This window comes from Pipistrellus hanaki (genome assembly GCF_964339955.1).
Source record: "Pipistrellus hanaki genome assembly, chromosome: 6".
In the NCBI taxonomy this organism is placed as follows: domain Eukaryota; kingdom Metazoa; phylum Chordata; class Mammalia; order Chiroptera; family Vespertilionidae; genus Pipistrellus; species Pipistrellus hanaki.
In genome coordinates, this window is record NC_140508.1 from 11598913 (window position 1) to 11624105 (window position 25193).

General features: G+C 47.7%; 1 protein-coding gene across 5 annotated transcripts in view; it reads right to left on the reverse strand.

The window, feature by feature from the left end:
- The window catches only part of TSHZ2 (teashirt zinc finger homeobox 2), a 435724-nt gene that overhangs the window by 276976 nt on the left and 133555 nt on the right, over positions 1-25193 (reverse strand). The window contains exon 1 of one of the 5 annotated variants that reach the window (XM_084888468.1): positions 7755-7873. The exons of the other annotated variants lie outside the window; for them this stretch is intronic. The gene's annotated coding sequence lies outside the window, so the exon portion shown is untranslated. Of the gene's footprint in view, positions 1-7754; positions 7874-25193 lie in introns of those variants that run through there. 5 annotated transcript variants of the gene reach the window in all.

Sequence of the window (25193 nt, forward strand, 5' to 3'; positions counted from 1 at the left end):
GGCTAACTGCTGATAGGAAGATGAGTGGGGAGAAACATGACATAAAATTGAGAGGGCAAGAACAATGCGAAGGACACATGGACCAGCCAGTTGGAAATGGTCAGGATGAGAGAGCTGTGGCAGGCAGAGCATACACCCCCTCAGCTGCCCACACCTGTGCCCACGAGAGACGGGTCTCATGGACCAATTTCCTAACTTGTGAACTTGCCAAGCAGTCCTCATCTAAGTACTCCACAAATATTTGCCAGAAAAAGAGATTAAGTTTTATTTAGTCACCAAAACCTTAAAAAGTCAATACATGTTCAAATACCTCTCTTAGAAGAAACAAAAGTCCAAATACATAGCAATTAAATTTTTTTCCAACTTGAATCTAGGTGGTAGGCACTTTTTAATAGAAAAGGAAAGGTTTGGATGCAGGGGTAGAAGAGCCCTATGAATGTCAACAATGATAGCAATGATAAGACAAGCCAAGCTCAGCTGCAAATGCTTATTATACGCCAGGTTCCGTGATGTGTTCTTCCTATATATTGTCTCATTTACTGCTCACAACAACAGTTTGATGTGGTAATGTTTCTATACCCATTTTGCAGATGAGAAAATTGAGGTTTGGAGATGCTAGTGATCTCACACATGAAACAAGTGACCGTAATTACCTCTAGATTTCAGTGTATTCCATTTCACAGGAAAGAGTGGTCAGAGAGGGTTGGAGAAGTTCAGAAAGATTGGTATCGATTGACTTCATCATACACTTCAGAAATTGATATTTGAATCAAGAATGCCTAGACCACACTCTGTTTGGACCCCTTGACATCAACAGTGGTTTCTGGAAGGGCGCAGTCTCTGATGTTTCCAGGCAGAGGGAAACGGAATTTTTTTTTTTTTTTTCGGGCTGTACAATGTGCCCTGATTGTGTTATGAGGAATCTCATTAAAAAATATGTGCTGAGGAACAGGCTGCTTACATGATCCATTCTGGACCTTTGCACATGCTGTGCTCTTTACCAGGAACACCCCATCCTTCTCTCCTTAACATCCCCCTACCACCTGTTCTACTACTACCCGAGCACCTTCTCAGAGCTGCCATTCCTGCCTGCCCAGGACTGGGTGACACCAAGCTTCTCCGGTCCTCACAGCCCCTCGTAACATCACACCATATTGCAGACACCACTACGTACATGATGACGTTTAGATTGTGCTGTAAACGTTGGCTTCCTTGGCTGTCTCTCCCTCTACGTGTGAGCTTCCTGAATTTCAAGCGTATGCTTTGTAAGTAATTTCATCCCTATCCCCCAATTCCAAACAACCAGACAAAGATTGAAACCACAGGAGTCGGATACACTGGATTCAGATATCACCTTAGCAGAGTGAGCTAACTCATGAAACCATTTTAGGCATTGATCCAACCCAGAGACCTGTCTTGTTTGGGTTGCACGAGGTTAAGAAATAATCATTTAGTTGCCAACACTTAAAGATTGTGAGACTGTACGTCTGTATTTCTAGCTTCTCTTGAAAGAATAGGAGATAGGCCACCCCATGTTTCTTGTGTAACAACCAGCAGAGCAACAACCATTGCATTACAGTTAGGGTGGGGGTTAGAGTTAGGGTAAGGTTAGGTAAGGGTTAGGGTTAGAGTTAGGGTAGGGTTAGGTAATGGTTAGAGTTAGAGTAGGGTAGGGTTAGATAAGGGTTAGGGTAGGGTTAGGTAAGGATTAGGGTTAGAGTTAGGGTAGGGTTAGATAAGGGTTAGAGTTAGAGTAGGATAGGGTTAAGTAAGGGTTAAGGTTAGAGTTAGAGAGTTTCAATAGCATTAGGCTTACATTTAGGGTTAGTGTTATGTTTAGATTAGGGTTAGGGTAGGGTTAAAGGCAATGTGTTTCCTATAGATGGAGCATGCGCTCCCTCCCCATGTCACTATAGGTCCTCTGTGTCTCTTTGTTTCTGTAGTAAATTTAATTTAAGTTTTTAATGCTAAGTTTATTACTGTCTTGAAAATTAAAAACAAGGCTGCCAATCAAAGCATGGCACATCAAGCTTGAGGAGAACCCGACTGCACCCAGGTTCTACTTGGAACTGAGGCATGGGGGGTCTGGGGCCCTGGTCCCCCATGGCCCCACAGGAAGTGGTGTTTGCCAACCTGGGACCTAACCATGGGTCACAATTTTTGAAGCATTCCTGTCTTCTAATTTTATTTTAAAAAGAAACAAATCTTTGTATTTAGTTCCAACCTTCTGATATTGAATCTTATTTTATAAAAGCATCCATTTTAAATTATTCATATATGTATATATCATTATATATCATAATTCATATCATGCTAGATGTTCTATCTTGCTTCATCTCACATTATTCAGAGGAATAATCACCAACTGTTACCATTCATATTATCTATGTTCAATACTAAACTTATATAGTAACTAGCAGTTTACTAGAAAAGCTAAATTTATGAAAATATTTGTACTAGTCCAGAATCCTTTGTGTAGAATTAAAAAAAAATCCTAAAATCTCTAAAAACCAAACTTTGTTTTCCCCCATAATTCATTTAGCAGAAAAATAAGACCTGAACTTATTGGAAACCTTTTAAAACTTAAAAAAATAATCTCACTTAGTAATATTAATGTTTCGTTGGATGATTATTTGTATTTTAAAAAATAGAATGCCATTCCTGACCTCACTGGGAGTGTTATGAAGTATATGGTGTGCGTAACATGTTCTCTTTCTAAATTCTGAGAAGTTATGGATTTCAAAATGCTCCTGCCCGGAAGACGTGGGCCATGCAGATGCATATTCATAAAGACACCGGCCCTCCCAGCTATGACAGGTTACAGGCAAAAGTCATACTAGGTTTTCCCTCAGCTTTTGTTATAGCCACTGGGTGAGGCTTGATAACACGCATTATTTCCATCTTGACTCATGTGTGTGACCACACACCAGTGTAATCGGACATCGCCACTGAACCGGGTGGGCTCCTCACGCATCCCGCTCCTAATTCTCTCTTTTGACACTAACCACAGAGGGAGAGAAAGAATGATAGAAAAAGCACACCCCATGCTCCTTCTGTTTTAATAGGAGGGTGCTGTCAGGAGAGAGTGATATGATAAAGCCTTAAATAAATTGATGCTCCAACAATGTGTTGAGAACGGGAAAGGTAACATTTAATAAGCATGTTAGGGTAATTAGTTAAGTCACTTGTCAATTAAGTAGATTACCTAATAGCTAATTTGTCTCTCCGAGCAGCAGGCTTTGTGGAAAAGCAGTGAAGGAAAACTTGTTGTGAAAGGATGGCCTTCCCACATACACACGCAGGGGCCGGTCCAGCGCCAGTGTGTGTGTCGGCGGCTCACCCTCCATTGAGAAAATCTTCATTTTCTCATTCGCTTTTAAATGAGGTTCTCTTTTCTTGTCTTTCCCTCCCCCTCTCCCTTTCTTTTCTTTTCTTCTCTTCTCTTCTCTTTTTTTCTTACTTTTAAATTTATTATTATTTAAAAAAAAAAACCATGTTTTTACTTGAGAGAGAGAGAGAGAAGAGAGAGAGAGAGAGAGAGAGAGAGAGAGAGAGAGAGAGAGAGAGAGAGAGAGGAACATTGATGTGAGAGAGTAACATGGATGGGTTGCCTCCTGAACACCCTGGGATGGAACCTGAAAACCTGGCCATGTGCCCTGATCGGGATTCAAACTGGTGACGTGTTGGTGCATGGGATGACGCTCAATCAGCTGAGCTGCACTGTTTAGTGCTTTCATTTTCTTCAGTAGCTGAGTTCACAGAGGGCAGAGGTGAGCAGATTTTCCTGTGAGGGGTCAGCCAGTAAATATTATAGAGTTTTTAAGACAGGAGGCAAAATCAAGGATATTGTGCAGGTGCTTATTTAACAAGAAAACAAATATCCATAAAAAAATTAACCATTTAAAATATATAAGAATTACCATTACTTCACTGGCCATATAAGACCGGAGATGCAGGCTGCAGGCTGGCTTTGGCCGCGGCTGCAGTTGGGCCATCGTTACCTAGTTAACGTCCTAAATGGACACGCCGTCTACATCGGCCAGCCAGAGGTTTCAAAACTCACGGCCTCCTCGGCATGCCCATCCCTCACTCTCCCAATCAGAGGCCAAGAGCACAGACTCCGGAACCCAACTCTCCGGATTGAATCCCAGCTGTGCCAAGCACTGTGCAACCTGGGCCAAGGTCCTGAACCTCTCTGTGCCCCCCTGGCACCATTTCCAAGACAACAGTGCCCTCCTCCTTGGACCTCTATCAGTAAAGCGCTTAGCACAGCGCCCAGCCCAGAGTCAGGGCTACCGGCATGGGGACTCCTTTGTGTGACTGTGGAATGCGGGAATGCACTTCCCCTCGCAAAGAAACCTTAAGCGAGAGCCTCTTCTCGGATCCCCAGAGATCCATTTGGTGGCAGCCTCCGTGCCAGGAGGCGAGGCGCTGTAAGGAGATATTCTTGGGCACCTTCCGAGAGCCAGAGCGCTTCTGCAAACAGGATGCTGTAAATGTCTCTTTGGAGAAGGCGCCTGCCAGGAGGCCTCAGCTCCGCCTCGTGATTTATTGGGAGCCGCTGCTTTTGTTCCAATCGGTTTTCCTGCCTCAGCTCTTCGGCGATTGTGCTGCGAGCCGTGCCCCGCACAGAACACGTCTGTCTGCGCGCCCTACATAATGTGCGAGGCGAGGAAGTGTTGTTCGGGAGGTTTCCTGTTTCGGTTTCCTCGTTGGCACCCGCGCCGTGTGGACCCTCCGGAGGCCTGATTTAGCATGCACACAGCACACACTCCAGCCCAGCCTGCGCCCGCCGCTCCAGGACTCGCAATGCCCCTGGCAGCCGCTTCCCTCTCCCTCTCCCTCCTTCCCTCGCTCCCTTTTGATGTTTCCTCTCTCTTTTAGCCTGTCCTTGACAGGAAGTGCAATCACATCACACACAGCTTTCTTTGGAAAGCCCCCGTTTTAATGATCTGGCAGCCGGTAGACACTGAGGCCTTCCAGAAAAAAAAAAATTTCAATCCCTCTTCCCACAGCTTCCGCGAGCCCAGTGATAAATGACACCTCTCATTCTGTCACAGACAAGGAGCACAGACGGGGGACATCAGTGATGTATGGCCCACCAGAACAGGAAATCAACTTTTTTTTTTTTTTTTTTCGGGGGAAAAAAAAAACCCTAAAAGAGCTGACCAGGACATTGTCAGGGGCCGCTCCAAAGACCTCGCCAGAGAGACCGGCGGAGCGCCCGGAAAAGTTTGAGCTCAGGGAAGAGGAGTGTGAGAGGAGACCGAGGAGGAGGAGGCAGGGACGGAGGAGCTGGACAACAGGGCCACAGACTGTGGGGCGCTGCTTACTCTCTGGTGGGGTGTGGGGTGTGGGTATTAGCCGGGCTCTCACCCACTCCTGTGCTAGGTGGAGGGAAGGATCACCCTGCTCGGGGAGAATTCCATTTTTCTTCTGGAGCTTCGGAAAAAGTGAGTGGAGATGTGTTTGTGGAGCCTAAGGACCTCGTTTCACACTGCCCCCAAGGAAAGCAATCACATCACCGGTGCGGTCCGCCTCCCTCCCCCCCCCCCCCCCCACACACACACACAAAGGCTGTCCCCTCGTGATGAACGTGATGAAGGGCCGTGCCTTTTGATGCCGACGGCAATCTCGGGAAAGAGCAAGAAGTGGCTTCTTTTTCTTTGTTTTTTCCTATCTTGTACCACACGCCCTTCTCCTTGCTCCCTCAAGAGCCATGCTATTGGATTAAAGAAAACCAAAACACCTTCTTTCTGTTCCTATTGAAAAGCCTCTGGACTGCGGTCTCCTTGGGGCGCTGATTTTCAAGGAAAACCCAGTCTCTTCCTAAATGAAATGTGAGCACCTACTGGGTGTCAGGTCTGCACGAGATCCCAGCAGAAAACTCAGCACGGAGAGGCTAGATCCTTCCCACACAAGGTTTCTCGAACTCCGTGCCGAGTTTGTGGGTCTAGCCACTTACTGTTCGGGCCTGATAATTATCTCTTTGGCCCCGGGAATGCCCTGTGTGGGCGTCCTGTGAACTGGAGGGCGTTGGCAGCCTCCAGCGCCTCTGTCCTCTGGCTGCTGGTAGCGTCCCCGCCCCACCTCGCTTCGCCGTGACCATAAAAACTGTCCCCAGACAATGCCAAGGCCGAGGGTCCCTGGAAACAGAACTGCCCCCCACTGAGAACCGCTGTTCTGGAAGTTTGAAATCAAACCTCCAGAGAAAACAACACTCATGGGATGGGTGGGGAGGAATTGGCGTTGGTAGGTAATTAAATGCTAAATTGTGTGACTGGAAATACAAGCTATAGGAATGTAGTGACTTTCCCAGGAAGACATCTGAATTTACCAGGTTAGTGCAAACGCCTCCATTTAACGAAAATGAAGTCTTGGGGTAGGACACGGAGTGCGATTTCTGTTGTGCATGTCTCCTACATAGAAGTGACGGGACATGCAGACAGACCATGACAGGCTTTAAAACAAAGAAGGAAATCTTAGTTTTAGACAGATCACACTAATATTGGTGCGGGATGGCAACTAACAACTAAAAATAAATTTTCTTTCCCAATTATATTATTAACATTTGATCATTGCAATCTATTAAATGAAGTTATTCAACCTTTCTGAACATTCAAGATTCTAAATTGGAGTAAAGAAGGTAGGACTAAACTTACACTCCTGAGTCTGTGTCTTCTGTGTAGATGATTGCACAAAAATGGTTAACATTCAAATCTAAATTCTAACAGTTCATACAGAGACACGAAAAACATTCTTTGACTCACCCAATAGAACATGGGATGAAAAGGAAGCTTAGCACAGTTTCTAGACACCATACACAAGGTTTTCACCCATCAACTGTTACCAACAGAGATCAGAATTAATTTGGAAGACCGATAGATTTATCAATATAGAAGGCCAATAATGGGAATCATCATGGAAGATTAAAATTATAGATATAGAACAGATTGTCAAACCTCAGAGGGAAGGCAGGGGAGGGAGGAGGGGGGAAGCGATCAACCAATGAACTCATATGTGTATATGCATAACCCAGGGGCAGACAGTGGGTGGTGACGGTTTGGAGGGGGAAGGGGGGACGAGGACAATGGGAAAAAAGGAAAATAGTTATAAATATATATATGTTACATATATAGTATGTATATATTAAGCTGAGTGGCGATCTCAAGGAATAAAGATGGAAAACAACATGTAAGAAGAAGATCCCAGATGAATTCAGAAGAATTAGAGTCCATTGTGAAATGCAGCCACTTCCATCGAATCAGTTCGGTAAAGCTCTGCAGATGCCTCTCCCAACTGTATCCGCAGGAATGCAAGGTAAACGAAGCGGGCTGTCATTACCGTTGTCAATGCAGGTACCAACCCCTCTCTCACCAGGAGGTTAAAAATGAGAGCGCCCATCCCCTCTGCCCCTGCCTGTCTCCCTACAGGCCAGCTGGTGGAATTTGATCTTCATTGTGTTGGATTCTATCTTGGTCAACCTAAGACAGACCATCCTTTGTTCACACAACACTGCCTTGCCTATCAATGGGGATCCTAATAAAATTTTATGCTGCCAGAGGACTTTTCTGTCTCATCCTCACCTCCTGGTCTTGCATCATGTTGAGGGCAATTACACATTTATTTATTACACATCCCCAAATATAAAACCGCGAAAACTATACCAAAGACAGCAGCTTTTCAATCATCCATCAAGATATACCAGTTTCAAAAGACAATCCCTGCACCACATCCGGAAGGTCATTACTCACGCTCGAAAGCTCATTTCCAAGGCCTCCTTCATCTCCTGATACCGTGGGATAGTGCGCGCGCCAAAGTGCTGCCCGGGGATCTCAATAACGCCGCGTTCCCTCTCTCAGAGCATGATTAGTGGGAGGTGTGGGCACCAATTTAGGCTGTGTCTACACAATGCCAAAACAGCCCGCGGAGAAATGGAGCCGTCCATCACCCAACCTGAGGATTTAGTTACATGACGCCAGAGGGCCCTGACTCACTCCGCCGCCCCCGTCTGCCCCGGCCCTGACGGATCGTTTGAGTCCATCTTGAGTGTCTGGGAATGGATCTGCTTCACATGCCGGATTTGAAACGGACCACGGAGATGACATGGTCTTCGCCATCTGGCGGAACTCACACTCTGGACCCGGTGGCACAGGCCTGGCACGCTCCCGTGCTCTTGCTCAGCCCAATACGTTTGCACACCCGGGCCCACCTTTCCTGCAGCTTCCAGATCTTCTGCTGCACTCTGCTAGCTGTGTGAGCCAATATGCTCTCCCCCAGCTGTTAAGCGTTTGCTGAAACCAGACAGTCCTCCAAGTGCACATACTCATTAGCTCTTCAATCACCCTACCAGCTCAGGAGGCAGAGCAGCCAGTACTGACACTAGACTCCGATGACAATGCCCGTCTACATCTCCTGGGCAAGAGCCCCTCCCCGCCAAGCATGCCCACTGGGAACACCTGTGCTTCTCCGGCTGAGGGCGATTGTCCAGCGGCGAGAGCGTGTCTGCCTGGCACAGAGGCCGAGCTGAGAATTCAGGGGAGGAATGGGTCAGGAAGAGGCCCTCAAGCCCTGGCAGATGGAGGTTTGGGGGGACCATCCCAGCACCCTCCCCTCCTTTGGGACAACTCTGAGGCCCGTGTGCTACCCTGTGGCATCCAGCTCGGGCTGCCCCAGGGGTAACTGGCTGGATTACTCATTCTTTATTGATATCTCTCCCTTCCTCGTCTCACTTCTCCACTCCCCATCAGCAACTGAAGCTCTGGCCACCTCTGCCTCCCAGGTCAGACTCGGCGTGAGCCCAGGCATGAGGCTGCTTACCCTGGGATGTCCCCAATACAGGAACTCGTCGCTCTGTCCCATTTGGGCCTTGTCTGTTAGCAAGCTCAGGCCCAAACCTTCCCTCCAAGTCACATATGTTCCTGCAAAATTATTTTTCTCCCGGCTTCATGTTATTGTGTTAGCAAAATTTAAGTTTGCCATTTTTTCTCATCTTTTCAAAATCCTTATAATGTATCTAAGTTACACTTCCCATTTACAATATATGATCATGCATAATAATATTATATATTGATACACCTTGTGTTATAAATATAATATGACACGTGCAATAACTAACTCATCATTTATACACTTTCTACCATTCAGTACCACAGACCTTGAGTTGATGTATTTATCCATATGACCTCACAGTATGGGCAACACAGCATCGTATTCGGAGCTCAGTTTGGGAGTCAGTTCTTGTGGGTTCAAATCTCAGCTCCATGAAGTATGGGTCATTAGGTCAGTTACTTGATCTTTCTGTGCCTCCCCAGGATAACAGGGCCATTGTAGGGCCGAAGGACTTAAGAAAATGAAGTGATGAGAACAGTAGCTGGCATCTAGGAACTGCAGGGTTAGCTGTTAACATTACAAGGCGACGCTAAATCATGATTATTACAATGATCTCTGTGAAGAGCGTGTTTCTCAGGGGCATGGGCAGTTGGTCACACAGAAACCCAAGGCCAGGATCATTACCCAGCAGCCAGCCTAAACTCTGTAGACGTTTCTGAGAGGGAAACTGTGAACATCAGGTATTGGTAAACGTGGGGGATTCTGGTGAGGCAGCTGGCCCCCGTCGAGGCCTCTCGGGGGTGGCGTACCTTCCTTCCCAGAGGCCCGTAATACATTCTGGCGTAAATGGCAGGTGTGTTTTCAATTCTAATAACATTCACCGATGCCTCATCTGGTAAACAGCACTTATGCAAAGCATTGGACTAGGGAAAAGGGACCCCAAACGGTTGTCTTCTGTTACAAAGCAGCGGGTCACGCCAGCCGATGGAGGCAACTGTACCCAATGCGATCTGACACAGCACACGCAATGCAATGTGACAAGACACCAGCAAGTAAGCAAGAAACACTCTATTTTTGGCCCAAACGCTCATTATCATCTTACAAGCAGGAGCGCTGATTTGTGAGAGCACTAAGTGGAGCGGCTCTGTTTTCCATCCTGTTACCATCACTGGCTTGTGGCTGGCTTCAGAGAACTCCTCCAAGGCCTGGCCTCTCGAGGGTGTTCTGAGATTTTGATCTGTCGAATGCCATCTCCGAGGGGGTGGGTCACCACCGCGGCTGGCTGGCACAGAGGCTGCCGCTGTATGACAGCCCTTCGGAGTGAAAGGAAAGCATTAGGCAAGGCAGCGCGCTGTTTGGGGCGCGGTGGGGACCTCTGAACATTTGCTTCCATGCTGCTGGCTCTGTGCCTCTTACTTCAGGCAGCAAGACCTCACTTCAGCTCTAGCGCATCCTCCTCAGTGGTGACTTGGAGGCTTTAGGTGGGGTTTGCCATGTGGCTCAGACCTAGCCAATCAGAACACAGCCTGCTCCTGACCACAGTGATTGGTTAAAGAGTGGCCATGTGACCTGATCGGGACCAGGGAGGCCTAATAAGCCCCTAGGCATTTATTTGAGAAGCAGATGGTATTCTTTTCTCCTGGATCTGGAAGCGCTTGGGAGCCTCTGGGGCCCTCGAGGGAATTCTGAGGGCGACCCTCACACAGGGGAAGGCAAACCCTGGAAAGAGAGGGCAAGGCCTATTATTTCTTTATTTATTTAACACATTTTATTGATTTTTTTACAGAGAGGAAGAGAGAAGGATAGAGAATTAGAAACATCGATGAGAGAGAAACACCAATCAGCTGCCTCTTGCACACCCCCCACTGGGCATGTGCTTGCAACCAAGGGACGGAAATCGAACCCGGGACCCTTCAATCTGCAGGCCGAGGCTTTATCCATTGATCCAAACCGGTTTTGGCGCCTATTATTTTATCACTTGGACCAAACCAGCCTGAGGATAGCCACCATGTGCAATTTAATGCACCAGCGAATTAACCATCTTTCTACTTCTGTTTCTATTGCCTTAAGCCACTTAGAGGTAAGTTTTCTACCACTGGCAACAGGAAAAAAAAAGGAATGGATTCAGAGACTACATCAAAAAGGCCACCAAAGACCAGTGTGGTCTCTAAATTTCCAAGCAGGACCTCCCCATCCCATCCATCCCACTCAGGTTTGCTCCCCTGAGATAGAGCTGGAGCCGGTGTGCAGCTGGGCAGGGTGTCTGGGGCTGCCCTCAGCGCCCACCCCTCAGCACTCCCTCCCTGGGATGGAGGCGGGCACCCTGCTGGCCCAGCTCCTTTCAGTAGAAACATGTCGTCACATTGACACCGATAGGCTCAGTGAATGAGCGGAAGCTAACTGGCGGGATTAGAAGGGGCAGTAGACACACTTCAGCAGTGAGGGCCCTGAGAGGTGTGGCAAGCAAGTGAGGGGCGCTCAGGCCTGTGCTCCTTGGTGCGTCTCAATGGGTACCCTCAGTGCGTGCCCTTGGTGGTGCCCTTGGTGGGTGCTCTCGGTGGGTGGTGCCCTCAGTGGTTGCCCCAAGTGCACCCAGTGGCCCTGACAGCTGACTTCTAAACAATTAAATATGAAACTGTCAACAGGGCCTTGTCTTAATAACCGAACTTGAGGTCTTTTATCCCGGAAGATTTATGAAGTAATTTTAAAGAGATCCAAGCAAACATCTGTCAATAAATTGAATGCCGGCTACAGGATTTACAAGCAAGACAAGACTTTCTCATTAAGTGCACATTAACACGGAGGGATCACGGGTGGGAGGAGGCACAAGCCACCCGCCAGGCTCCTGCTAGAGCACCACCGAAGACCCAGTGAGGAGGGGACGGAGGGCCTGGGATGCCCGGGATCCCGGCCTTCGTCAGGCTGACCGGCTGGGCCGAGCGAGGCTGGGTGCTGCCAGCCCTGCCCGAGGACCTCCCCACTGTCTGCGGGGAGCCACAGGCCTACCCCCGCTCGGGGACCTGGGGGGCCTCCACGAGGCTCACTGGGCCGGCTTCCCAGTGGAATGAGGTCCCTGATCCCCATTCATTTCAGATGCCGCACACACGTGCTCGCAGATACTTCCACTCCTCCCACTTCACGTGGGACGTGGTGCTACATGATGTGTGCAGGGGCCCGGAGAAGCGCTGGACACGTCTCTTTGGCTGAAACGGGCCTTTGAGAAGACGTGCAGAGAGAAAAGACCTCATCACTGACAGTTACATGTGGCAAAGCGGGGATTTAGGAAAGATCCTGGGGGACCAGGGGGTCCAAACCCCGCCCCCCCCAGCTCACCCCTTCCTCAGGCCCAGACTCCCAAACCTGGGAAGTCTGCTCCAAAGGCCCTGGCACTCACAGGGACGCCCGGTCAGGGCCACTTGCAGCAGAAGCTCAGGGGTTGATGTGACTGGTAACGCGAAGAGAGAAATGAGTTTGGGTCGTGAGGGGAGACGGGTCTAGCTGGGTGCCTGGCAAAGCGGAAGTGCCGCTGGGTGTAAGAATGAGGAGTCAAACCAGGAAGCCCCTGACTTGGTGGCTGAGGTCAAAGACACTCTTTATCTTTGGTTTTCTTCAAAACACCCAATTTGTAATCTATTGTTATATTAAGATATGGTAATATAGCATTGTATATGGTATGTTATACCATATAGGCATGTGCTTGTATATTTCTCTGTATCTTTGTCTGTTTGTCTCTCCACCTGAATCAACTCTCTATGAGGAAGAGCTGTTTCTGTCTGTCTGTCAGTGTCCCGGAGCCTAGAGCACCCCTGGCATGACCCTGTCCCTACCTGGCTCCTAGTTGTCATGTCTGAACAGGGCCATGCACCATCAGCCAACTCAGTACATATTTATTGAATGAATGAAGGAACAAGTGAGTGAATAACTCAGAACCCTACAATCCAACTAGGCTGAAAAATTGCCAAATAAATGTACCCACTTGTGTGCAAATCCAAAGCATGACAGTAGATAACTTTTTGTAGCAAGGGTCCTATAATGATAACATGCTGAGAAAAACGCAAAAAACAGCTATAGCCACAACAGCAGAACCAACAAATCACCAAAACCTCCTGAGGGCATCGATAGCCAGTAGGTAAGGTTTGGTGTGAGTCACAAGCAATAGTCAAGAGGATTAATGTCTAGGACATAAAATTATGAAAGCAACCAGAGAAAGAGGGCCACGTTTTGCACATGACACGTGCTGTCATTAGGAATGCCAGTGTAAAGATAACTGATGATAGTGTTTTTGAGGCTCCCTCACATGCCCCCCACTTTGCTAAGCCCTTTCTCTTTTGACCCCTACGTTCATGTACAACGGAAAGCAAAACGCTGGCCAGGTGCACAGCACCAGACTGATTTGGGTTGAGTGGACAGTGCCGTGCAGGGAATGGAGGAAAAGACTCCAGACCGGCAAGCGGTGCCACCGCCACGGGCTGAGCAAACAGAGGGGCAGGTGTGTTCCAAAGGCCCTGCCTGGAGGGGCCACCCCTGGAGGCAGGCAGCCTCTTTCTCTCACTCAGAGTCTCCGTCTGAAAAGACAAACTGAGGCCGTCTGCCGGCCAGTAGATGGAACATTCAGGCGCCATGTATTCAAGAAACACCAGGTACTGCTCTAGACCCGGCCCTGTCCTAGGGGCTGAGCACCGCAATGGACAAACTACCACATGTGTCAAACACAAGGCCCGCGGGCCAAATCCAGCCCGCCAGGCCTTGCAATGTGGCCCGCACCGCGCTGTCATCACTGCACTCCGCTGTCAGTTTATGACATTGTCAGTTTATGACTGTTCAGTAAACCATTCGGCCCGCGATTTAGGCTGGATTTTAGATTTTGGCCCCTTCTCTGATTGAGTTCGACACCCCTAAACTAGACGGTCTCTGTGCTGGTGAAGCCAGGAGGCCGCAGGGAGGACAGGTGGAGCAAAGCCATCATAATTAGCCATGTGAATGTCACAGAAAGGCACCTGGGCGCTGCGTCACCTTTGCTAACGGTGATTTAAAGAAGGAAGGAGAGCTGCAGTAGGAGCTGAAGAAGCACTGTGAGAGCAACTTCCTGAGACCCTAAAGCCTTGAGCATGTGCTTTGCAATGCTTTTCTCCTGGGGGAGGTGCTGGGTGAGACCTCCCTTCCTTCAGGCCCCCTCCCGTGAAGAAGGACTCTGCCTCCAGGTACTCAGTGATTCCTTTCTTCACCTGTTAACAGGGGAGCCCTTTCCTAGGTACTATGTCCACCGTAGGCCAGCGGAGACACAGAGTAAAGGTTTATGCCCAGCTCTGAGGGTTCATGGGTTCCGAGGGCGAAGGAAACACCTACTGAAATAGTTCAGAGGCCTAGTGCATTTTACCCAAGGAACTCAGAGAAGAGCTCACAGAACTGGGCACGTGTGAACTGGGCTTGAAGGTTGCATAGTAGTCCACCAGGTAGAAAAACACAATCCCTGCAAAGGGAACCCTGTTTTGTTGGGACTGGAAATGCGGGGGACATTCTTGCTGAAGCAAGCCGGTGTGGTGAGGGGAGAGGCATTCAGGCTGCCATTTGGTATCTTGAAGGAACCAGCTGCAAAGTGTCTTTTATGACGGGCAAAGGAGTTTGGACTTTGCTTCTCTGCCAGAGTTTTCCAAATGTCAGTCTTTGCACACCACTTTCACAGGTTTTGTCACTGCAGGTCACTGGTTTAGAGCCAGCTGTTTGTTAAGCATCCCACTTAAGAAACACACTTGATTAAATTTATTTTTAAAGTCAACGTCATGAATGGAAAGTTAGATATGATATACCTGAAAATAACTGTTACTATTCAAATAAAATTTATCTGTTTGTATGTTTCCCCCACATCAATACCCACTGCATTTCCGGAAACACTGGAAGTCTGAGCCCGCAGTATTTTAAGCGATAAAGCGCCAGGCAGAGCTGTACTTTGTGAAGGTACTTCTGTTTCGGATAAGAAGAATGGATCAGAGACCAGCGAGGAGGCCTTGGCGTTACCACACCAGAAAGGTGGCGAGGCCTGGATGAGCAGCGGAGGGGGCAGAGAGGGACTTGGTGGCAGAGCAGTTCAGAGGTAGGCCAGGCGGGACTTGGTGGCAGAGCAGCTGGGTGGGAGTGAGGGTGGTTGGCACGGGCTCCATGGCTCCTTCATGGAGGGGCAGTTGCCAACAACTTTTATGACTCCATGTCCACTGCGTTTTGCAGAAGCTGGACTCTCGAGCTCGCCAGTGCACACAACACAGTTATGTAAGCTCTGGGGCTGAATTCTCAATGGCAGAGCCAGCAAGATCCTTCTGGGGAGGACTGTTTACGCCACACACAATGTTTAGGACTAGAAAGAAGGAAAGGAAGGAAGGAAGGAAGAAAGGAAAGGAAGGAAGAAAGAAACCCATAATTCTGTATCTGTCTGTCTGCCCAGCTGTGGATGCCACATGGCTAATGGAAGATCATTCTTTGCAGGCCAGTGTCCCTGCATGTTGTGAATCTGATTCTTTGATTTTGAGCTTGGAATGTTATCATCAATGATACAAACAAACACATAACCACCACACGATAGCCACAGCGGGTGTGGGGGGGTGCTGTTTCGCCTCATGTATTTATAGTTGCAGGAACCCCTGGGCCTATCATCACACACACATCATACACATGGCTGTGTGGGGCCACCACAACAGGAAAGCACCCCCACGCGCCCCTCCCCCATACATAGTCTCCGCTGTGCTGATCAGCTTCCCCTCCATTTTGTTCTGTGCATAACAACTGAGCATCTTCACTCAGCGAGAAAGAGAAACAAATCTCAGCAGTCATTTTAATCAGCAAGGAAGAAAAATTAGGCGGAAAAATTCAAACATCGTTTTCATCCACTTCCTTTCTCAGTAGATTTTTTTTTTCAGGTAATGGTGTAATGGGATGCCTGTCTTTGGGGAAAGCAATTTGCATCACTTAAAGGATTGAAAGGAAACTCTGGTATCGAGTTTACCTAAAAAAAGGGCTGAGTGAAAAGAGACCTGAAACTCTCAGGCCAAGAGAAGCACAAGCTGCTGGGCGGTTTGGGTCTGGGGAGAGGATGAGGAGGAGACAGCTTTGGAGACCTGGGGGCAGCTGCCTGCTTTGGGCGCTACCTGAAGAGAAGCTCCAGGTTCCTGCTCCTGAAATCAGGGCTGGGAGTGCGGGGTGCCGGGTTTTCGGGTTTTTGGAGGGTTTGTGATATGGAGTGGGAGGTGCCCGCCTGGTGGCCTGCATGGAGGAAGCAGCCCGTAAACGGTGGGAGGCTTTTGTTATTTTTGTTGCCCTCCATGGCCCACCTGCTACTTAGGCTCAAGTTAATTTTAAGTTCTCTAAGGACGAGCTTGCCCGGCCCTTGATTTTTCTCAATGTTTTAATTTGGTAAATGCATGCAGGAATACAAGCTCTCTCCCGAAACCTGAGGCGCTGGAGATGGTATCCTGAAGCAAACCCACTGAGTGAGCACCAGGGAAGTCTCCGCTCTCGGGAGAAAGGACACACGGATTGCAATCCAACCACGCAATGCAACGCTGCTCAGCACTGATTGACAAGACGCAGGCGAAGCCCAGCAGGACCGGGAAGGCATTGTGCTGCCTGAAAGAAGCCGGTCCCAACAGGTTCCTCACCAAGGCTCCATCAATAGACATGATCAAAAAGACACATCTGTGGTGGAGTGTGACAGGGAAGGGAGGGGTGTAACTACAGAGGGAAGGAGGGGAGAGGTTTTCCAAGTGATGCAACGGATCCCTACACTAGTTTTTGTGGTCATAATGCATATCTATCCATGGATTAAAATTCACAGAATTGTACATCACCAGAAAAATCATATGATAATTTAAAAAATAAAAAAGTATCCAAACACAATATAAATTTTTTCTTCTTAGAAGATGCATTCTATTTCATATGCACAGATCAAACACACACACACACACACACACACACACAATGTCATCACTCCTGTGTGTGTGTGCATGTGTGTGTGTGTGTGAACCTGAGAGACAGAAAGAGTGAAACGCCATAGTACACATTACGAGAGCCTAGAGTGGGTCCCTCCAGGTTGTTGATTTGGATTATGGGATGAGGGAGGGGTAGGTAAGTGAGCATGGGGTGAAACCGGAAATAAGAGAGTTGAGCATAAAAACAAAGGAAAAGATAAACAACTAAACTATAATAGCAATGTCTAAGGCATGGTTTTGTTGATGTAAAATTATGCACATTTGCACACGCACAAAGGCACACGCACACGGATCGCTCCGTGGCTACAATGGCGAACGGCGAGCCTGACCCCGCGGTGGCGCTGAGTGGGAAGAGCAGATCTCGGAGGAATGAGGAGAGGATGCAATTCCTCTGGAAGAGACAGAGGGACCAGTTACCCACGCTGAGGCACATGAATGAGCTCCCTCCCCGCTTTGGAAATGCCAACTGTCCTCTGTGGGTGTGTAGGCTCTCAGATTGCCTGGGAAGCTTTGTGGGTCACACGGTGCCACAGGTGAAAGGAGCACGAGATTCCGCAGGGTCAGAACAAACAGACAAACACTGTTCTCTTTGGTTCAAACCTTCCCACTTAACATCGCAGCACGGTTCACTATGAATCGGCTAACCCACCCGCGCTCCTGTGGACACGTCAGAGAAAAGATAATAATGTGCCCACCAGCCGTGAGGAGATGAGACCAGCACACTGTTCATCGTAAGCCTGTCCCAGGGTCCAAGGGCGCTGCTTTGCATGTCATTACTCAGCATTCATGTGGAGCCTGGCCTGCTCAGAAGTGCCCACTTTACAGGCAAGAAAACTGAGGCGCATTGGGGGCCATTTTATATGAGTAGAATGTGGTGAACTTCTCAACTTGTTTTCATGGGCGTGTGTGCGTGTGTGCGTGCGTGCGTGCGTGCGTGCGTGCCTCCAGATAGTATCAAGGACTTGCTCGTGAGACCTGCAGCCTAATTTTTTAAAGAAAAATAGAAACAAGTCTATCAAAGAATGCAAGGACAACATTCTTATAAAAGATCTTATGAGGACAGACTGTCCAAGTCTATTTGTTCTTGGAGTCACAGGGTTCGGCTAAACAGACCTTTTGGTCCTGAAAACGCCCGCAGTCCTTGTCAGGAATGTTGATAAGGATAGATCAAGAATGCAGAGTGTCACTGGCGTGGATACAGAGCCTGCAAAGTTAGGGCCATTCTCCCCATGCTATATTTGGCAATGTGGTGAGATTTATTGGAATGGCTAGCTGTTCAGTTGATTTCTATTGGTTTTCCTCGGAGCACGGGATATACACAGAGCTCGACAGCAGTAAAAGTGGAGAGACACTGTAGTGTAATGGAGCTGCCATCTGAGCCCTGTGTTCAGGGTGTGCATCCTTGCTGGCTAGCATTGCCTTGCTCATCGCCAGTCTGACTTTGCACAGAAATCATCAGCATGGAGTTTGCTGAATGCTATATAACATTCAAGCCTGGGAGCCAGGCTATTCTACCAAAGGATAGCCCACAAAGAGCAGATACAAGTTGGGGAGACACAGGGCTGGCTCTAACCCGGGCATTATCCTCATGGCTGTCCAAGTAGCTGCTGAGCTATGGGGACATGAGATTAATTACAGGAAATGGAGACACATCAAAGGCAAGGAAGCAGCAGTTCAGAGCTTCTGGCTGAAAGGGCCACGTTGAGAAACAAATGGGGGTCACGTCAAAGTCAACAATGACGGTGGCCAGGGCAGAGGGAGGCGAAGTCCAGTTGGAAGAAGGTGGGACATGGAATCTCAGCCTCAGAGGATGGGCGCTGGTCCAGGGATGCCGGGGCCGGACTCACACCCTGGAGGGAAGCGAAGGGCCAGGAAAGCAGCCCAATAAATGGCATAAAACCATGGATTAGTGCTCTTGCACCATAACCAAAAGCTGCTAGCAGGAGCATGGGGAGGAAGGAAGGCAAAAGCACAATAGAGAGGTACACACACAGTGAAAGGTGGAGAGTGAAAAGAGAATAAGAGAGGAAGGATGAGGAAAACAATGAGTCAAAAACTAAAGTTAAAATGAATATCAGGGATATATATTGTATGTCAGGACATGCTCATGAAACACGGGTTCTGTACACAAGGAATTTGCTATTTAGTGGGTTAAAGTCACACTGGGCTTGGCACGCCATGAAGATACACACAAAGCAGGTGAGGCAGGTCCTGTGGTGAGGATATAGAACCAGGAAGGAGAATAGAGAGAGACAGACAACCGAGAGGAATAGAGAAGTACTGTTAGAGAGAGTAGAGAGAGATAGAGGGGGAAGCTTTTTTAAGGAGCGGGATTCCTTTACTTAAGGATAGCAACAACCAACCAGGCGTAGGAAGCACTGATGGACGTCATCTGGATTTCAGAGACACATAAACCCGCCCAGGCCATGCCTTTCCCAGAGGATGGAGTCCTCTCTCAGGACGCAGGACACACAGCAGGACATGCAAGAGAAGGGCCTGCCACAAACATGAAGTCATGAGCACAGCAGGACAAGGGCCCCAGGTCGGAGGGCACAGTAAGCCAGAGAGCACGTCTGTCTAGGGTGCCTCCCGTTCACAACATGCAGCTCCCAACAACCACAGGCTCCTCCACTACTTCTTTATTCTTTTTTTAAAATTTCTTTATTGAATAAGGTATTATATGTGTCCTCATCCCCCCCTTTTACCCCCCAATCTCCACATCCCCACTCATGCCCTCACCTCTCGGTGTCTGTGTCCATTGGTTAGGCTTATATACATGTATACAAGTCCTTTGGTTGATCTCTCCCCTGTACCCCCACCCTCCCCTACCTTCCCTCTAAGGTTCGGCAGTCTGATCCATTCTTCTCTATCCTTGGATCTGTTTTTGTTCATCAGTTTATGTTGTTTATTCTCAGTCCCTCTCCCTCTCTCTTGCCTCCTCTTTCATCTCTGCTTTCTCCCTTCATCTCTCCCCATTTCTCAAGCTCTCCTGCAGCCCCTGGAAGAAGGAGGGTGCCAGTGTGCCTCCCCTTTTTAGGGGTCATTTAATGCAAATGGGTGAAGAGTAACAGATGAAAATACAACCCCAATTAAAATACTTGGAGGCCACTATGTACCAGAGTCAACATATTGCTTTAGCGGCTGCAAATGATTAGGAAAAGGAAAGTCAATGCTTTTATATTTTCCTCCTTTTCTTTTCCAAAATCCAGAAACCTACAGAGGCTTCTTAAAAAGTCACCCGGAAGGACTGGAGGGAGAGCAGAGAGTGGGAAGCACAGACTATGCAGATGTGAAGCTAGGCGGCCAGGCTCCCAAGTTCCCCGGCCGGAAGCCGCCTGTAATGAGGGGATGGATTTGATGGGAGTCTCATCAGAGGCCACTGCTCAGCTTTTAACTTAGTTTTGCAAAGCAGGTATTTTTGCAAACAAGAGTCAGGGAATGGCCTCCAGCTAAATTGCCGAAGTCCCTGAAGAGCAAACCCTCAGAGGGAAGAACCACTGAAGAAGAAAATGAAGATGACAAGGCTGTTGCTTCTTAATAAACATGATCACATTTCCAGCATGCATTATTTATTACTTTTCTTTCACTGATTTATTGTCCTAAAACATGTAATCTAATATGGAGGGTGCTCACACATGCCTACACAGATGTCCTGGTGACGATCTTGCGTTTCACAAAAAGCAACACACGGAACAAGCCCACATGCCCAGGTCTCCGTCTGATGTGAATCTGGTTTATCTTTTCTTTTCTTTCACCTCTCTGTTTTTCCCCCTCTCAATTTGCAAGATGCACAAATAGAACAAAATCGCTGTGATCAAGAGTGATAATACCAGTCCCTGCAGAGGCCGCTGATCTATAGTAAGGGCTGGGGGCTCACGACTGCTTATCCTGCAAGGAGAGCATGTCCCCCCTGTGCCTGCACAGACTGGGGGCTCAGAGAGTTTAGGTGACTTGCCCCAAGTCACACAGCTAGAAACTGCTGAGCTGGAGTTAGAACGTGGGTGTCTGGCTGCCGAGAGCAAGTTTTAGCTGGGAAATCACAGACTCTGTGCAAGGCAACAAAGCCGGAGAGGGCAGGGCCTGGATCCAAACCAGGGTCCACAGTCTGAGATCCTCTCTACTAACCACACTGCTCTTCACCGTGTAAACCCCCCTGACATCAGTCACCCCTGTGACTTACAAAGAAAAGAAATAAGTAACTTCTGGCTCTGTTTATCCCCTGCCCCCTAACTTTCCTTTTCTTCTTTCAGCTTTATTGAGACATAATTCACACCCTATACACACGGCCACTTCTCGAGGCTACCTGGACTGAAATCCCCAGCATCTGGGTTCAAAAATTAATGACCACAAATACGTGAAAGTAAACACACGAAGAAGCCACTATCGATGACACAGAGCTAAAACTTCTCTCTTTCTTTGTGCTGATGCTCCCTTCCCCTCATGGGAGTCAAGGAGCAACAGGAAGCAACGTCTGGAAGAATGAGGAAGGCCTTTGGTTGGCTTCCCTTCAAAGACGGTATAATATAAAGCTGGCACAGAACTTTCTGGTACTGTTGGCACAGGGTTGGTGACAACAAATCGAGGTGACTGGGTGAGTCAGATGAGGGATTTGTGATGAAAAGCAAAAGGTGGGCAGGACGTGGGAGCTAGAGCCACCTCATAGGGCCAGGTGGGGACTGGGCCACCTCATAGGGCCAGGGTCCTCACAGGTGCCAGCAGAACCAGAGAGCTGCCCTGGGTCTAATGGCATCAAAGCCTGAGCTGAAACACTAACCTCCATTCATCCTGTGTGTTTTCCCCCCAATTGTAACAATACATCAAGTTCTATGTAGAAAATGTGGAAGTAATAGAAAAATATAAAGTAAAAACACCTACAATAAATTATATGATAATATAATATTACATAATAATATATCACCTTTGTCACTCTATCTGTAGCTACATCTATCTACAGATATGCTCTATCTGGAAGTGGGTATAGTATATTAAAGAACCACTAGAGGCCCGGTGCACAAAGATTTGTGCAAGAATGGGCCTTCCTTCCCCTGGCTGCTGGCACCGCCTTCACTCTGTCTAGAGCAGCCTTTCTACCTTCCCACATTGCCATCAAGCCCAGAATGCCTGGGGTGGTGTAGAACACCTGCATCCCTCCCCACCCCTGGCTGCTCAGCACCTGTGTATGCAAATTAACCATTCATATTTGTTGAGTTAATTTGCATACTCACTCCTGATTGGCTGGTGGGCATCATGAAGGTATAATCAATTAGCATGTTATTCTTTTATTAGGTATATGCTGTGCACACTATTTTATAATCTGCCTTTTGTTCATCTTGCTTATTATATTGGGAACTCTGCTTTATGAGTATGGATTTTTATAGTAGGTGCTCATCCACGTGCAGTTTTACCATTAAAAAAATATAACCAACCTCTTATTATTGGACACAATTGTTTCTAAGTTTTTCCTACATTACAAATACTAGTACTTCCCTGGAAGAAGCAGCCCCTTCTTCCTTGTTACCCTTGACCTCAGTACCATGTGTTTGATTGTTTTCTTTAGTGGACACCTTACTAAATTCCTAGAAATGGAATTATTATGTCATGGGCCACTTCAAAGGCATTTGTTATGTTACCAAAATACTCTCCCGAGGGTCTGACCAATGTGATTCCTTCTGTAGGACATGAATTATTCAGGCTCATTTCTCTTGAACTCCCCAACACTAGATAATAACACAAAGATACATTAATGATTCGATAGCCAAAATAATAGCAATAATAATGATGGCAGTACTTTGGCTTTAAATTGCATTTCTTTAAAAAATTTTTTTATTGATTTCAGAGAGGAACGAAGAGGGGGAGAGAGAGATAGAAACATGAATGAAGAGAAAGAATAATTGACCAGCTGCTTCCTGCACACCCCCCACTGGGGATCAAGCCTGCAACCTGGGAATGTGCCCTGACCAGGATTTGAACCATTTCCTCTTGGTTCATAGGTGATGCTCAACTACAGAGCCACACCAGATAGGAAATTACATTTCTTTAGTAACCAAGTAAGGTATATTAATATATACACACCAATATTCTGTAGCAATCTACTATCTTAAAATGTGAACAAAACAAAGAAAGAACAGTAATAATAAACATGAACTCCCATGAAGCTGGTGGATAAAATGAATACCAACCAGGAGACAAATAAGGAAACCAATACTTCAAGCCGAAGTGGGATTGTGAGTGGCTGGTTGATGCTAAAATTATCTTGCTTTCCTAATGGTAGACACAGTTGAGCTCACAAGATCCTAGCGATGGGAAATGGGTCCTAACTGGAATTGAGACGATGCCATCAATAGAAGGATGCATTTTCCTTAAGTTCTACATCCCTGTTCCCCTCCTTTATCTGTTTGAGGAAGATGACTCAGCTACCTGACCCTATCGGTGAAATGTCCGCTTCCTTCAGGGTCACTCACCAATCAGACCCAAAGTGCAATCCGCTCCCTGGGTTTCCAACCACAGGTTTCAGGAGTGAAGCCAGTGGACCAGCCAGAACATGGTCTGGAAATAACACCCACTTGCAAAGGAAAGAACAGAGACCTTAATGGAAGGTCTTCTTCTCCAATCGCCTTGATCGTGAACTTGGCACTTCCTTTCACCATGAGCCGCCTGCTGGCCTGGCTCCCACTGAGGCTGGGGACCGGCAGGGCAGGGCTTGCATCTTGCCTCTCTCATGACAGTGGGCAAGCCAGCTTTGCCTCTCTCAGCCTCACTTTCTTCCTTGTCATTGGGAAGCTGTGATCTGCATTCTCTCCTTCACGTGGGATTAAAGGAGAGAATGGTGCAGAGAACCGAGCACCAGGCAGGCATGTAGGAGGCCCTCAAGGACAGCTCAGTCCTTGTCCCCCAGCAGGTCTCAGCCCACGCTTCCCCAAGCGGCCCCTTCTTCCCGCTGCCCTCTGCCTCACACTGTGTTTGGTTGTTTCCTTTATAACACTCGGCACTACTTTGAAATAAGCTGGTTTGATTTCATGTTTATTCTCCGAATCTCTCCCTTGAATGCAAGCCATCTGAGAGTCCCGATCTTTTCTGTCTCATTAAATAGACATTTTTAGTGCGTGGCACAGGGGCTGACACTTAATAGGCAAATAAATATTTGTTGAAAAATAAAAAATGAATAGATAAATGTTCATGTGCATATGGATACTTAATTGCATCTCTACCATCCATGGTTCAGTTGGTAATTCTTATTCTCGCTCTTCCTGCCTCTCTCCCTGCCTCTCTCCCTCATCCTTTTCTCCCCACCAAATAATGACTGAGTCCACCCTCTGACAAGTGCTGGCGATAATTCATGAACCAGACAGGGCATCCCGAAAGAGCCCCAATTCCGATTCCTCTCTTCATCGCACCTCCTGACTCCCCCCTCCTCCGATTTCAGCTGCTCACACAGTGGGGTCTGCAGATGCTCGGGCTCTTGTCAGGAGCCACAAACCAGCACCCTAGGCTTCGTTGTCTGCGGACTTCCGGCTTCCACCATATTTTACTTTTCTGTAAAATATGCTATTTGGTTTGGAGATCTGCTGCTGTCCACCAAAAATACAACTCTGTTACTAACCCTGCCAGCTCCTGAATGATACCTTTGTGGACACTAAAAACAATTTAATGGCATGTCACCAAGCAATTCAGTCTGTTAATAGCCCCGCTCAATAATACTGTATTGCATAAACCTCCTCCAGCCGCCTGACACATAACTCACCTTTACTCACTCCCAGTAAGCGCCATTTCACTAACAAATGTATTTCTCCCCAAACCTACACAGACTCCGCGTCTCTGGCCGGTGACAACAGCTATTTTTTTGGATGAGGTCAGTGGTATCACGTTTCCACTTCCTCTCGCTGGCTTAGTCCCAGTGACAATCTTTCTGCACCTGGGACATCAGATTAGGGGACAGCGCGGTCGCCATGTCTCGCTCACATGCCAGAGGCGGATTCTCTCCCCTGCACAGCCACAGGGGCCCTGGCTTTCTCTGTGGACACCCATCCACATGTCTGCACTACCAAATCCACACAAGAGGAATTTCACCTCCATGAGAGCTGGTGTTCTTTAGTTTGCACTCCTTTATTTTTTTTTAAATTTTATTATTTTCTCAATTGTCACTCAAGGATATTTTCCCATTGATGGATTTATTTATTTACTTATTTATTTATTTTAAAATATATTTATTGACTTTTTTACAGAGAGGAAGAGAGAGGAGGAGAGAGTTAGAAACATCGATGAGAGAGTCATCGATCAGCTGCCTCTTGCACACCCCATACTGGGGATGTGCCTGCAACCAAGGTACATGCCCTTGACCGGAATTGAACCTGGGATCCTTCAGTCCGCAGGCCAATGCTCTATCCA